The 12827-nt window shown below is 42.8% G+C and overlaps 1 protein-coding gene across 8 annotated transcripts in view; it reads right to left on the bottom strand.

The window, feature by feature from the left end:
* chl1b (cell adhesion molecule L1-like b) overlaps positions 1–12827 on the bottom strand; it is a 58413-nt gene that overhangs the window by 39834 nt on the left and 5752 nt on the right. For 2 of the 8 annotated variants that reach the window (XM_035524140.1, XM_035524143.1), the window contains exon 2: positions 7450–7511. The exons of the other annotated variants lie outside the window; for them this stretch is intronic. The gene's annotated coding sequence lies outside the window, so the exon portion shown is untranslated. The remainder of the gene's footprint in view (positions 1–7449; positions 7512–12827) is intronic. 8 annotated transcript variants of the gene reach the window in all.

The raw sequence follows: 12827 nt of genomic DNA, 5'->3' as shown, positions 1-12827 counted from the left end.
CCCACACTTTGGAGAGAGGGAAAAAATACAAGCTCTTTGCCAGAAGGTTCCGTACTGGTGGGAAAGATGTGTTCTTATTGTTCTCAGAAAGCTGCAATTTTTCCTTCCTCAAAGCTAATTAGGAGATGGCAGGTAGTGGAGCCTGTAGGCAGAATTATAGAAGGTGTGCTGAGAATCCGCATTAATATGCAAATGTCCCTGCTGGCTTCGTACAATTGTGCTGTTTAATTACCTCACTGGCAAATGGCACCTGATTGCTGGGACATTCAGTCTGAAAAGCCATTTGGAAAGGAAGGATTTTAGAACCCTTTACTTTAAATTACAGAACTATCACAAACCTGCCGCACAAGCCAGCTTCTTTGCAACTGGTAGATGCCTTGAGTCACATAATGAGACGGCCGACTATGTAATATTATTACACATAACGTGTGAATGTAAAATGTGTAATACTATCGGGTACCCCTAAGCAGTAAAAGTGTCAAAAAAAATATCCATTAGATGATTTAGGGCATGTTCTGGGATATAACCTGCTGAGTACTATAGGAGTTTCTCCTCAATGCGAATCAACATTAAAACATTTAAAGCACTCTGGGTTTAATACAGCCAGAGGAAACCCTAAATATTCCCAAGCACTGTCTGTAACCGAAGTGCCCATATTTTACAGTGCAATGACCCCCACAGACTCATAAGACAGTGCATAATCTGCACCTGCAGTGCACATCTGGTATCTCTGAACCCAGCGGACCAAACGTGCAGGCAATTTCCTTAAAGCTGCCCCAAGACATGACCATAGAACCACATAAGTGTCCACTTATGTCTTTTTAAGATGCTGGGCCACCCCATAGCTTTATAATCCACACACAACTTTACTTTAAAACAGAACCAGTTCACTTTAGCCATTTTATTGTATGACATACTTTCAAGTGAAATTCCATACTTGTTTTGCCTAACACACTGCAATTACACAGAAAAAAAAGCCCCAGCCTATATCACAATTCATCTATTTTGAAAATCTGGATAATCTGGCTGGCCTGTTCCATCTCAATAATGGAAAATAGTTTCCACATTTAGCATGCTTGAAAGGCTTTCCAATGTCTCCATCAAGGGAGAGTGTGGTTCTTGAAAGGGGTTTCAGGGAAGACATGTATGTCTGATTCGTATGAGACGTTCTGAAAGTTATCTTTCTGGAGGCTTGAAAGCACTGCCAGGGCTCGGGGGGGGGGGGGGGGGGGGTTAAAGTGTCACCTTTGTCAAAGTCGCATCAAAAGCGGCCCTTTGTGTGTTTGCTGTGGCATCGAGTTATTGCCAGACAAGCACACAGAGCTCTCTCAAAAAGATTTGCACCATTCTTTAACTAGCTGTTCTTGTCCCAAGACCCCACCACCTTAACCTCACCACCCCACATCCCCTAACCCCAACACAGAATATTCTATGTTTTGTTCTACCTTTATCCTGTACTGGAATGTACTTATTGCAAAATCGTTCTGCTCCAACCAATTCATTCTTTACGCCCCCCCCCCCCCCCCCCCCCCCCCCCCCACTAGAAAGCAGACACTAATACTAAACATCACATAGACAGCGGGACCATAATTCGCCACTACTCTATGAACTATGGCGTGTGAAACAAATTAGAGAGTGCTGGACATGGGTAATGTATGACGGTCAGAGGGCCGGAGAAGTGCTCGAGCGGGTGGGGGGCTGTGGGGGGGGGGGGGGGTTGTGTCCGGCTCTAGCGAGCTATGCTGAACGGGTGTTAATGGCACTCTCAGGAGACTTGCTACTCGGCTGAAGGAAACGCATGTCCTTGTTCCACTGGTTTGTTTCAACTCACCCTCACTCAATATACTCAAACTTCACATGCATTGCACATGCCAGCACTCTTGCTTGGGTCTCCTTGCCATTAACACTGATCATCCATTTGTGGAAATGACACCTCCCTGTCAAAAAATGTGAGTTTCTCACAGGACTATTCAAGTGAATACCAAAGAGACAGATGGGTCTTCGTCTGACTACGCTTTTATTTAACTTCACTCCTACCTATGCAGCTGAACTATAATAGCTGCTGTTTGAATAGTGAGTGCTCGCTGTGTACTGCTGACAAAGACTTCAAAGATGAGAAACAGTGCAGACAAATAGAGTCCCTTCAAATCATGCTGCAATACTTGAGCAATATTCCAATAATCTGCTCTGCAGGAACATATGTTCAGAGAATAACAAAGAAAGGCCCGGTGAGGCCTGATCTCACACAAGTACGTGTAACAGATTGTTTGCTTGCACCCAGATACTCAAACAGCGTGCTAGGTCGCTGTCTATCTCAGAGGTCACTGAAGCTTGGTCTCAACAGCTGTTGCCCACAATGTTAGTTTGGGTAGTCAAACCCTTTATTGGTTGCTTTTGAGTTGAACTACATCAAACAATGCAAATATGTCAAAACAATCCCACTCTTGGGGTACTCACTCTCCAGAGAAAATTGGCAAAGTGGTTAAGAAAAGAAGTAGGAAAAATAAGAAAGGAAATAGATGTTATGGAAAAGAAAATAGGTTATGTCCCTAGATAGCACTCATGAAAATTCATGTATGCTAAAATTATGAGCTTTACGCTTTTCACCTTATTGAATAAAAGACATTTTATCTCAAAAATAAGCATGTTAGGGTAAATACATTGTTCTGAGTGTCATACAAAATTCTTTCATATGTGTGGAAACTGAACTACCCGCTGTCAGGAGCTTGCTGAGACTGAGTCTTTAAAAAACAACAAAAATAAAAAAATAAATAAATGAACTGACAGGAAAACCTAATTTGACACCTATCTATGTCTGGCTGTGCTGTCAGATTTTCATTTTTGTTGTCTCACGAAAATACAATACATTTAAACCCCAAGAGAAAAGGTATGCAGACAAAACAACAAACAGTATACTGTGTATTATGCTATATTTAATTCTATTTTAGCTACACAATAGCCTTTTATCAGTTGGGTGAAATGTTATTAGGAATAAAATAAAATCCAATGTTTAAAACACACTCACACACATGCACTTATATTCTGCATCGTGTGTGGCCACAACCTGCCACACGCTGATCACACGGGAGCTTTGATGTCATGTATCAGGGAATGTGCCTGACTATTTCCAATGCATAAAATTAGATTCTGCTTGGGAATCCAGCTCTTTGAAGGTAAAGGAAGTGTCCTGCTAAGCTCGTTTTTATTACGGGCTGCGAAGGTAAGGCTGGATCTGGGCCAGCAGAAGCCAACCAGTCAGCCTGTGGATTCCATTCTGAAGTTGGTGACTCTGGCCTTGCAGAATCCCAGATAAGGATGTAATTGCTTTCGCTTTGGCTGGCGCTCACTCATTAGAGTGTGCGACAGTGCACTTCCTGACTACAGGGCGCGTGATCCTCGGCGGCAAAGCAGCACCTGCGTTTTGTTTCCCATCCCAGGAAGCACCTCAACTCAAAACGCAAGTGGCAGTTCACTCTGTAATGGAAACTTAGGGACCTCAGAAAAATCAAGTTGCTGTTGGCATTTTCTCCGTTCAAGTTAAAGGTGTGGAGGGCATGAGTGTTCTTCATCTTATGCACACGACACCTAAATCAGTTAGGGCTATGGTTATAAATGTTCACTAGTGACTAGTGTGTTAGGATATCACTTATTGCCACCCTTGCAGCATCACAGTAAAATATCAAATTGGTAAGACAAGTAACAGGCCTACTCATTCTGGATGCGTGTCTTCTGGTTTCTGTGACTTACTGAGGGTATCTTCCTAAGTCATTAGTATGTATAATAAGGAAACTGTGAAGTGATAAGTCCTTATGTTTCCTACCAAATTTCTTACACAACAGAGTTTCTCACCGAGAGGGAGAAATCGGCATGCCAGGCTTTAATGTGGACAAAAGCTCATCACCGTCAGCAGCGTGCGAATAATGTCACCAGACTGCACACGGCAAGTCCGGGCGACTTGTGCTTTCTCCGCTCTGGGGACGCATTCCTGTTTTCCACATCTCCAACGCGGCACATGCGAGAAGCCACTGAGCCACTCTCCGCTACACTGTGACATGGGAACCACACTAAAGGGGGAAAAAAGTGTTAAGGGCCAGGGGCATTTGCATTTTGGAAGGCACTGAATAAGAGGACTTGTTCGTCTTCCTGTGCCTCCGTGAAAGGCTCAGTTAAAAAGCGAGATTTATAGTTCCCTCCATTTTTGCTCATATTAAAAGTCTGGCAGGTCACTGCAGGGGGGGGATGTTGGGGGGCATCGTCTGATGGTTAATGTGAAGTTTATATAGGGGGCTGGTTCACTATAAACGAGCGAGTTATGCATTTAAGAACTCTTCACTTGCAGCTCATCGGTCAGCAGCGTTCTCTGGCAGGACGCTGTAGGTGCCATAGAAACAGGGGTTTTATCTTAAAATTATGAGGAGAAAATAACAAGGGGAGTGCACAAACACACTTCCTGGGAGTTTATCTGAATGCAAATGTCAGGTCTTTCAGTTCTTACTAAAGACTTCTCATTAGAGGAGGAACTCCGAGGTTGACAGAGGACCCCTGCTCTAAAGTCTACTTTGGCTAAATGGAATCGCATGTCAGATGATGAGTTTATAAGCAGAGGAAACAGGGCAATGGAGTTAGTAGACAACACACTCTCAGGGTATTACAGAAGTGAGCAGTTAGATGAAGAGAATGGAGAGAAATGCAGACTGGTCATTTATAATTGTTTTTCTTTTGGTTTTAAGCTTGTTTAAAGGCAAGTTAAGTGAGTTCACCTGCACCATGTCCTTGTGGGCTTCTATTCCTGGTGACTCTTCTTTGAGTAAGCTGTGATTTGTGATTGTACCTAGGCCTGGTGTCTCAGAGTTTACATGTCTCAGAGTTAACATCATGTTAACGTGGTTAAAAAAAGGCCAAATTGTCTAAAAACGACCTACTCTTTTCTTTTTTGTTGTATGAATGCAAGAAATGCAAAACATACATAGCTACCTCCATCTTCACGCACAACCAAAAGTGTGCTAGTTCTTAACAAATCTGATCCTAATTCCTGTTAAGAGCTTTGTAATAAACAGAGCAGAAATCCCCGTCTGCTGTTGCTGGCAGTTGGCTACCATTGATCGGAGCGCCAGACCAATGCTGTGTGGACACAGCAGGACATTTGGTCAGTGAAGTGCCATATCGCAGCCCCACCCCACCCCCCCAATCCCCCAATCCCCCAGCTACTATCTTGCAACCAGAGTCAAACGCTCATGTCAGAAAATCTGCTTTGCCGCTTCCACCCCAAAACGTACAGAGCGCAATCACAACACATCAGTGTGTGTGTGTGTGTGACATTTCATGGCTTTACATGCTCTTAATTTACATAATTGCTCCGAAGGCACACAGGACACAAAGTTTTCAATGTGTGTAAAAAGTTGAAACTGTCCAAACTGCTCTCCCGCTAGAGTAGTGACATGGGAGGTGGTATGAATTTGTGAGGGGTGGGGGGGGGGGTATTCTCCCAGACATCAATCAGCATTCCCTCTGATAAGAAAAATAGACACAAAATCAGGTTACTGGGCCAAAGACAATTGATCAAAGTGAGCGTGGAGTAGTGTTTTTCTCCTCATCAAACAGCCAGTTACAATGAGGGGTTTGGTCTGTTCTGGACATAAGGATCTGATCTGGGGTGCTGGATACGTTCCCTTTCATTCTGCTGGTGGCAGGACGGCCTTTTCAGCATTGAACTTCTGGCGGGTAAGCAGATTAAAGAGTGCTGGAGAGGTCTGGCAGATTTACAGCACCAGAGTTCAGTCATTTACAATACAGAGGAGATTTCCTTTTTAAGAAATGCTGCACCTATAAATTTAAATAATGCTCCAGTAAAAGATCGAAGTCCAGAAATGGCAGGAAAAGACAAATGAAATACGTCTCCCCTTGGTCTCCTTTCTATAAGGCTACATCTGTGAAAACCATGTGGGCAGGGATGAGTGCTGCCGCTTTATTGTGGTTATGTCCAGGTCCTTCAGCACAAGACATTAGATAGTGGGCAATTACTTCCCACATATTCACACAGTCTGAGTAGTACGTGTTATTGTACAAGGAGGAGACCAGCATGGAACAAAGAATGTGCTGATTAGGAATAAAATGAAAAATGAAAAACTGAGACAAATGACTCGTACCCCTCCTGTTAGCTCAAACCAGATATCTCAACAGAGTAGAACTGCCGAAGCGCATTACATCTCTAATAAAATCACACCTAAGCAGTGGTGATGCATCAAATAGAATACCATTAATAACACACTGTCACCTTTTGATACCCCCTGTTCTGCATGGCTTGTGGATCTAAAGAATGAAAAGTATCGATCTGCATCAGGTAGGGGCCCCAGAAGCCCCAGTCTAATTATTATCAATGTCTGCTGCTGTGACAGCAATAACTGAGTATTTGCATAGGCTAAAAATGATACATGAAATAAAAAGGAGAAACTAAATGACTGTTACGTAAAAGACAACTTGACAAAATATCACTATTCATTTTTTTAAACTGTCTGAAGTTCTTCTCAGTTGTCTCTTTGTTCACATTTAAGAGGAATTATACACAATTTATTTTCCCCTTTTTATTTTTGCTCTGTGCCATCCAAAATAGAAATCACATACTACCTCTTTTGGAGACTGTCTAACCTGTCTGAAAAGTAATTGTTCTTTATTTTGGAAAGTGCACAGAAAAAAAACATAAAAGGCTACGCTCACATTACAAGCCACATTGTTCAATTCCATTTTTTTTTTTGTTCAGATATTGAAGGTTCACATTCATAATTCAAGTGACCTGTATCTGTCTGTTATGTGAATGCATATGTCGGCACGCACGCGTTAATATGTTTTTTGCATGAGTCCTCTGAATCACCACCCAAAAAGAAAGTAAAATCCATGAGATTAGTCATGCTATTAAATCCAGTAAAATGGTCATCACATTTTGCTTTTTATAGCAAAAGGTTTTTCAGTTGTTTCCTTACCAACCTATGAGTGTTCGATGAGTAAGCCACCTCAGATGATTTCTGTACATTAAATATCCATTTCAGTGTTAAACCCTGTTCTGAGCACTTGGTTATGTCAACTCAAACCGATTATCCCCATAGAATAACATGACGTTCAGAAGTCAGAAATGAATCCTCTTCTAAGCAAGTGATATAGCAAAGTTCTCTTAGCCTGTTAGGAATTTCGAGCGTTAAATCAGATACTTATAGATCTGACAGGGTCAATTTGAAACTGAAAGAGCAACCAGTGCACAACTTCTTCTCTGGTTTTGAAAAATCAACATCCAACCACAAAGAGCACTCTGCTTCATGCAACTGTGATCTCCGCTGGTGATGGTCGCTGAAACACTTTGTAAACAGAGTTGATTAATGTGCATTGTCGCCTTATTGTATTGACTTGCTCCATTTTCGGCACCCCTAGTGACAGTTTGATGAATGTAGATAGTATTACCCTGCATCTCCATGTTAACGTTGGTGGGCATCTCTCTGCAGCTTGGTGTCTTTAATTCTGAACTGTCGGCAGAGAAAGGCAGAAAGTGGATGTGAGAATATGTCAATATAATTAAGAGTGTGAGGCAGTGCTACACCATTACCCAAAGAAGCACTCCCTTCCCCCACCTCAGACACCACTGCACCTCCTTTCCTGTTGAAATGCCTAATACAGCAAGTGGGAAACCACCACTTACATGAACGTAAACTAAGGCCAAAACCCCAATTAGTTGCCTATGGAAGAGTTAGACTATTTGCTGTTTAGATGTAGCAAGAAAGGGAGCTTCCTTCCATAATGTTGATTCACTTTCAGGAGCTCACAGATTCACGCAAATGTCCCGCAGCCAATATTTTATTGGTCGCATGTGTGAAATGAGCCTGTAGAAACTGCAAATGTAGCAAAAAGAGGTTGATGTAGTCTTGGGGCCTCTGGTCTGTAATGGTTGTATTTTAACGAAGGTGGAAGTGGTGTTACTTCCCTCCCTCAGCAGTTCCTGTAGAAACATCCCCCACTCATGGGCTTCCAGTGTTGCTGATTGTGCTGTCTGTCTTCATTCAAGCTCCGAGCACACAGCCTACATTTCCCAGTAGCACATCTATGACATAGCCCATGTTACTCTCTCTCTCTTTTACCCTACCCCCCCACCCCCACCCTCTCTGAGGACCTCATACAGACTCTGTTTTCATTCCATTCCGAATGCTTGAGTTTGCATTGAGCTTGGGCCATGCTTAAACAGACTTGATTCGTCTGGTGACTAGTGCACTTTAAATGATGAGGTATTCTCCAAATTCATTTAGCATACATTGATTTAGCTTGTCGATTAGTCAGATTAAGTATTCAAGCAATTAACTGATACACCATGACTTGCTGAATGTGTAAAAATTTTCAATAAATCATTAAGAGCACACATTTGGCACAGCGCACCGGAAACCGGCCTGATGGTGATTGATGAAGTCGCAGCTGTGAGCCTGTCTAAATGCAAAACTTGTTCACCCTCCCTGTCTTATAACCGTTCTCTCATAAAAACCGTCTCCCTTGCCACTTGCCAAAACTCGTGGCGTGCACTTCAGTTCTGCTCAGGTTTGCCCTTTAACGCGTGTCAGCAAGAAGGAAGAACAGGGGCATTGTTTGTCAGCCACAGCGTGGAGTGCAATCATCCGTTTCCAGGCTGCGCGCCTTCATGAATTCCTAGCATATCTGCTCACTCCACCTGTCCTTCACTGACAGTGACAGGTAAAGCTCTTAGCCCCTCCCACCTCCATCACAAGAAGCCAGATGCATCCCATACGTATTCAAGTGGGAGACAAAAACGGCTTTAAAAAGTAATCACTTGCAGCTCGGGAGAGGGAGAATGGGCTTTTTTGCTATGTTCAAGCGCTAGTAGTTTTCCCTGTCTCAGTATGAGTGATGGAATGTTCGCGTTAGCATTCTGGGCTAGCACTGGTTTAGCTCCCGTTATGCCATCCACACTTCATAGCACAAAAGCAGGCTGACGTGACTCCACTGCCAATGCTAACATACTCCCAGCAGCTTCTGACAGCAGGGCTGCTACCAATCCATTTTCTATTATTTACACAGCAGAAAAGATGAAAGAAGTCATTACGGCAACAAAAGGTCTCTGTGTGGTTGTAATGAAGCCTTAAGCCTGCATAAAGGGTCGGTGGATGGGCTAGTTTGAAGTCCCAGATTACGACGCCCCGTTCAATGACCGCCTTTGTCTGCCGTGCATCTTTGTTACTCCGTAACACTTCTACATCAACAATAATCTTTTCGTGTTTCTTTATGACGTCCAGTGGGGTACACCATGAGAAATTTCAATTGGCAGCGCCAAGGGGAGCCTAGGAACGCCATCCAGCTCCATGAACAGCTCCTGCTAAGCAGGAGTGTATCAGCCGAGACCGACTTGTGTTCTGAGACGGTTACCAGCCACGGCAAAGAACAGTGTGGCCACTATTCAATGGCCTGGATCAAAGGCAGTTCTGGCGTGGCAAAGCACGTCCGCTTCCAGCGAGGCGAATGCCAACAATTCCAGCATGAATTGACAGAAGCTTGCATGAGCGCCACTGAAAATGAAGTCAGAGGTTAACGGTTTCTTTGGTGCTCTCGGGGTATTAACGGCACGCAGCAAAGGAAGGGTGCTGTATTTTTTGGTTTTGTCATAGAGACTGTAAACACAAGTGACATTATTTAGAGGGTCCCTGTACATTGGTAATGACATTAGATACGCAACAGCAGGAGGGGAACGTAAGTGTGTGTGCTTTGAACTCTGTCTTCCTACTTTGTTTTAACACTGCTTTGCTCTTGCTCACTTACCCACTTTCTCTCTCATCTACTCTGTAGTCGCACAGTGGGAGACCACAATACACAGAAAACAAGGGCATCCTGACCACAGGCAAGGCAGAGAAATGTGTGGGGAGGGGCTGTGGGGGTATGTGTGTGTTTCTGTGTGTCTTTGTGTGTTTGTGCATGCAAAAGGTGTGTGTACCTGGGAATGAGGCTGGATGGGTAGTGATTCAGATATGAAAAAAAAACTGTTTTAGCAACAGCACACACAGAGGCAGAGCAAAGCATTCAAAATTGTTTTTTTTTCAGTGTGGGTGTGTGTGTGTGTGTGTGTGTGTGTGTGTGTGTGTGTGTGTGTTGCCTTAGTGCCAAAGGCATCTCACACTCTAATAGTTCCATCAGGGGTCCCATGTGATACAGGTTGCCCATGGTAACCAGCTTAGCCTAAGTCAATGAAAAATAATCATATAAAGAACAGCTTCAACCACTCTAAACACACCAGTTCTGAAAAATGCGCTTAGTGGTCTGTGGTAAATCAAATATGACCTGCCTGTCAATCATGGCTGACGACCTGTGAAACTATGGTCAGATCTTGTTTGGCCATGCCGTTTCTATGATAGACAGTGTGGCTGTCCAATTACTGGCACTCAGGTGCAAGTCCCTGCAAGGGTCACATTCAACAGAGCAGGAACACCTGCACCATACAATTTAATTTGACACATTCAAGATCTGTGACATTTGCCAACTGGAGCGTGAAGAGGTCCGTTTAATGGGGAAGGAAAGAGGTACAGTATACATTAACACACACAGCAGGTTACATGTCTGTGGAGCCAAGGTGAGGAATCGCTTTAAAGCCAGATACAGCTGACGATGTGACCGATAAGTAGCGCATGTCACTGTAAAGGGGTAAAGTTGAGTAAAACTCGTGGCGTGGTTACTGTTGTTCTGTCATGGACATTTAGTGCCAAACATAGCTCGAGTTTGGATCTACGCATATGAACATTTAGTGTGGCTGAAAGCTGTAGCGTTCATCATGTCCAAATAACGTTAACAAAGGAATGCTGGGACAAAGGGTTTTGTTAGCATTACTCCTCTGCATGTCAAAGTACACAATAACTGTCAAAAGAGTTAAACGAATTTAGCAGCCATTTTTGGAGTGAGTCATGTAACAGAGCACTTCCAAGAAGCTTGCAGTCATCAGACTGACGAATTAATGCTTCAGACTCTCAGCTACACAGGAACAGCAAAGACCAGTATACGGTCAAATGAATCTCATTCATCAAGGCTCATGGGAATATCCCTAAATTTGAAATAAACACATATTTGACATTATTCCTTCATAAATGTGCATGTTTGTATGTATGTGTGAGTGAGTGAGTGAGTGAGTGAGTGAGTGAGTGTAAGAGAGTGAAAGAGTTGTTTAAGAGTTGCGACTATGATATCTCTTGCACTAAGAGATCTTTGTGCATAGTTTGTCTGTTTACAGCTATCTTATGTCTGTAATCCCTTGATTTAAAGAAGAATATCATACAAAATCTATAATTTATTATGTGATTATCTACCATAAACTCAGTTTGTTTGATGAAGTCAATATTCCCCAGACACTGTAGCTGGACAAAATGAGATTAGGTCTAACAGGTAAAGGGGCATGATATGTGGCATCTTCAGTATAAGGATGGGGGGAAAAAAACCTTCGTAAAAAGTTACTTTAGCCAAACACACCACCTATTTAGTGTTATCTTAATGGAAAATCCCTCTAAACTCACTTCACAACAAAAAATGACCAATTATGATTTTAATACAGAATACTCATTTAAGAACACTTGCATTGTTAATGACTATGGACAAGCTACAGTAGCTTTCCATAAATTTGGTTTTGTGGAATTAGCTTATAATAAACTAATTTTTTCACTTGAAGTAGACCGTTTTATTCAGGATTAAAAGAGGCAAGGCAAATACACCCATACTTTATTCATATTCCAAGGAGCGATGCTGAAACATTTTCCCTGTAAATTTCTATTGCCTTCCACAGACTGAAGAGTGTTTTGTCAGCTAAAAGTGCAACCTGCCACAAACATTTTCTGAGGCTCATATTTAAAAATGAGAGTAAAAGAATGCCTTGGGGCGCATGTAGTTACATGGTGTAGTAGCGCGAGACAAACAAAATCCAATCATCAGTATGTTTATCCTTCCAGGTTAATTCACCTGGAAGACCTGTATCTTGAAATTAATTAATCAACACACTGGCAGCCTGGAGACTGCTGCATGCTGGGAGAGGCTGAGAGCATTTTAATGAGAATGGAATGGAAAGAAACAATGCTTCTGAAGCTGAAACACGATATTTCAAAGCTCAGATGTTCCACGGCAAAGAGACCCAATGAAAGACTATAGGGCATGCCACACAGCCGTGATTTGGTTTAGTGGTGCGAAAATACTGCGTTCTTCTGCTTGGGCTTACAACAATGCAATCTGCTGCCTGAATTGCTGAAAGCACAGAAGGTCCATACATATAGAAAGACTCAGAATCTTATGAGAAACAGTAAACTGATTCTCCGAGTAGAATGCACTGTTCTTGGAAATCTCGGGAGAGTAATTTACGGCCAAACCATTCCAGGTTTGTAGACACTGGGACACTTTAAAATATGAAGTGGGAAGGTGGTGGAATGGTAGGAGCTCTCTCTCCTAATAAATATCGATGCATCAAACAAATTGGTGCCTGGGTTTTATTTGGACAGTGCAGTGAGAAAAATAATGAGGTCAGAAGGTTATTGGTTCTCTGCAGGTGTTTCCTGGGTCAAATTTGTAATTACGGACATGGGGTAAAGTCCCCAAGCATAACACTGATTAATTGTCCCAGCACTCTGACTGGTTTGGCAGAGTTATTGCAACAACAGTTGCCGTTTCTGCAGGGTGAGAACATTAAGATCTGGACCATCACTGTGTCTTTGGCCTCAGTGCAGTTTTACAGCTCGGGGATGCCAAGAACAGGCACAAAGACTGTGCCTTTGCACCACCCCTATTAAATATCTTGAAGATTTTCCAAATGACCTTTTGCT

Source organism: Electrophorus electricus, chromosome 3 (assembly GCF_013358815.1).
Source record: "Electrophorus electricus isolate fEleEle1 chromosome 3, fEleEle1.pri, whole genome shotgun sequence".
NCBI lineage: Eukaryota > Metazoa > Chordata > Actinopteri > Gymnotiformes > Gymnotidae > Electrophorus > Electrophorus electricus.
The sequence above is the reverse complement of the archived record's forward strand: the minus strand, read 5'-3'. Positions and strand labels throughout refer to the sequence as shown.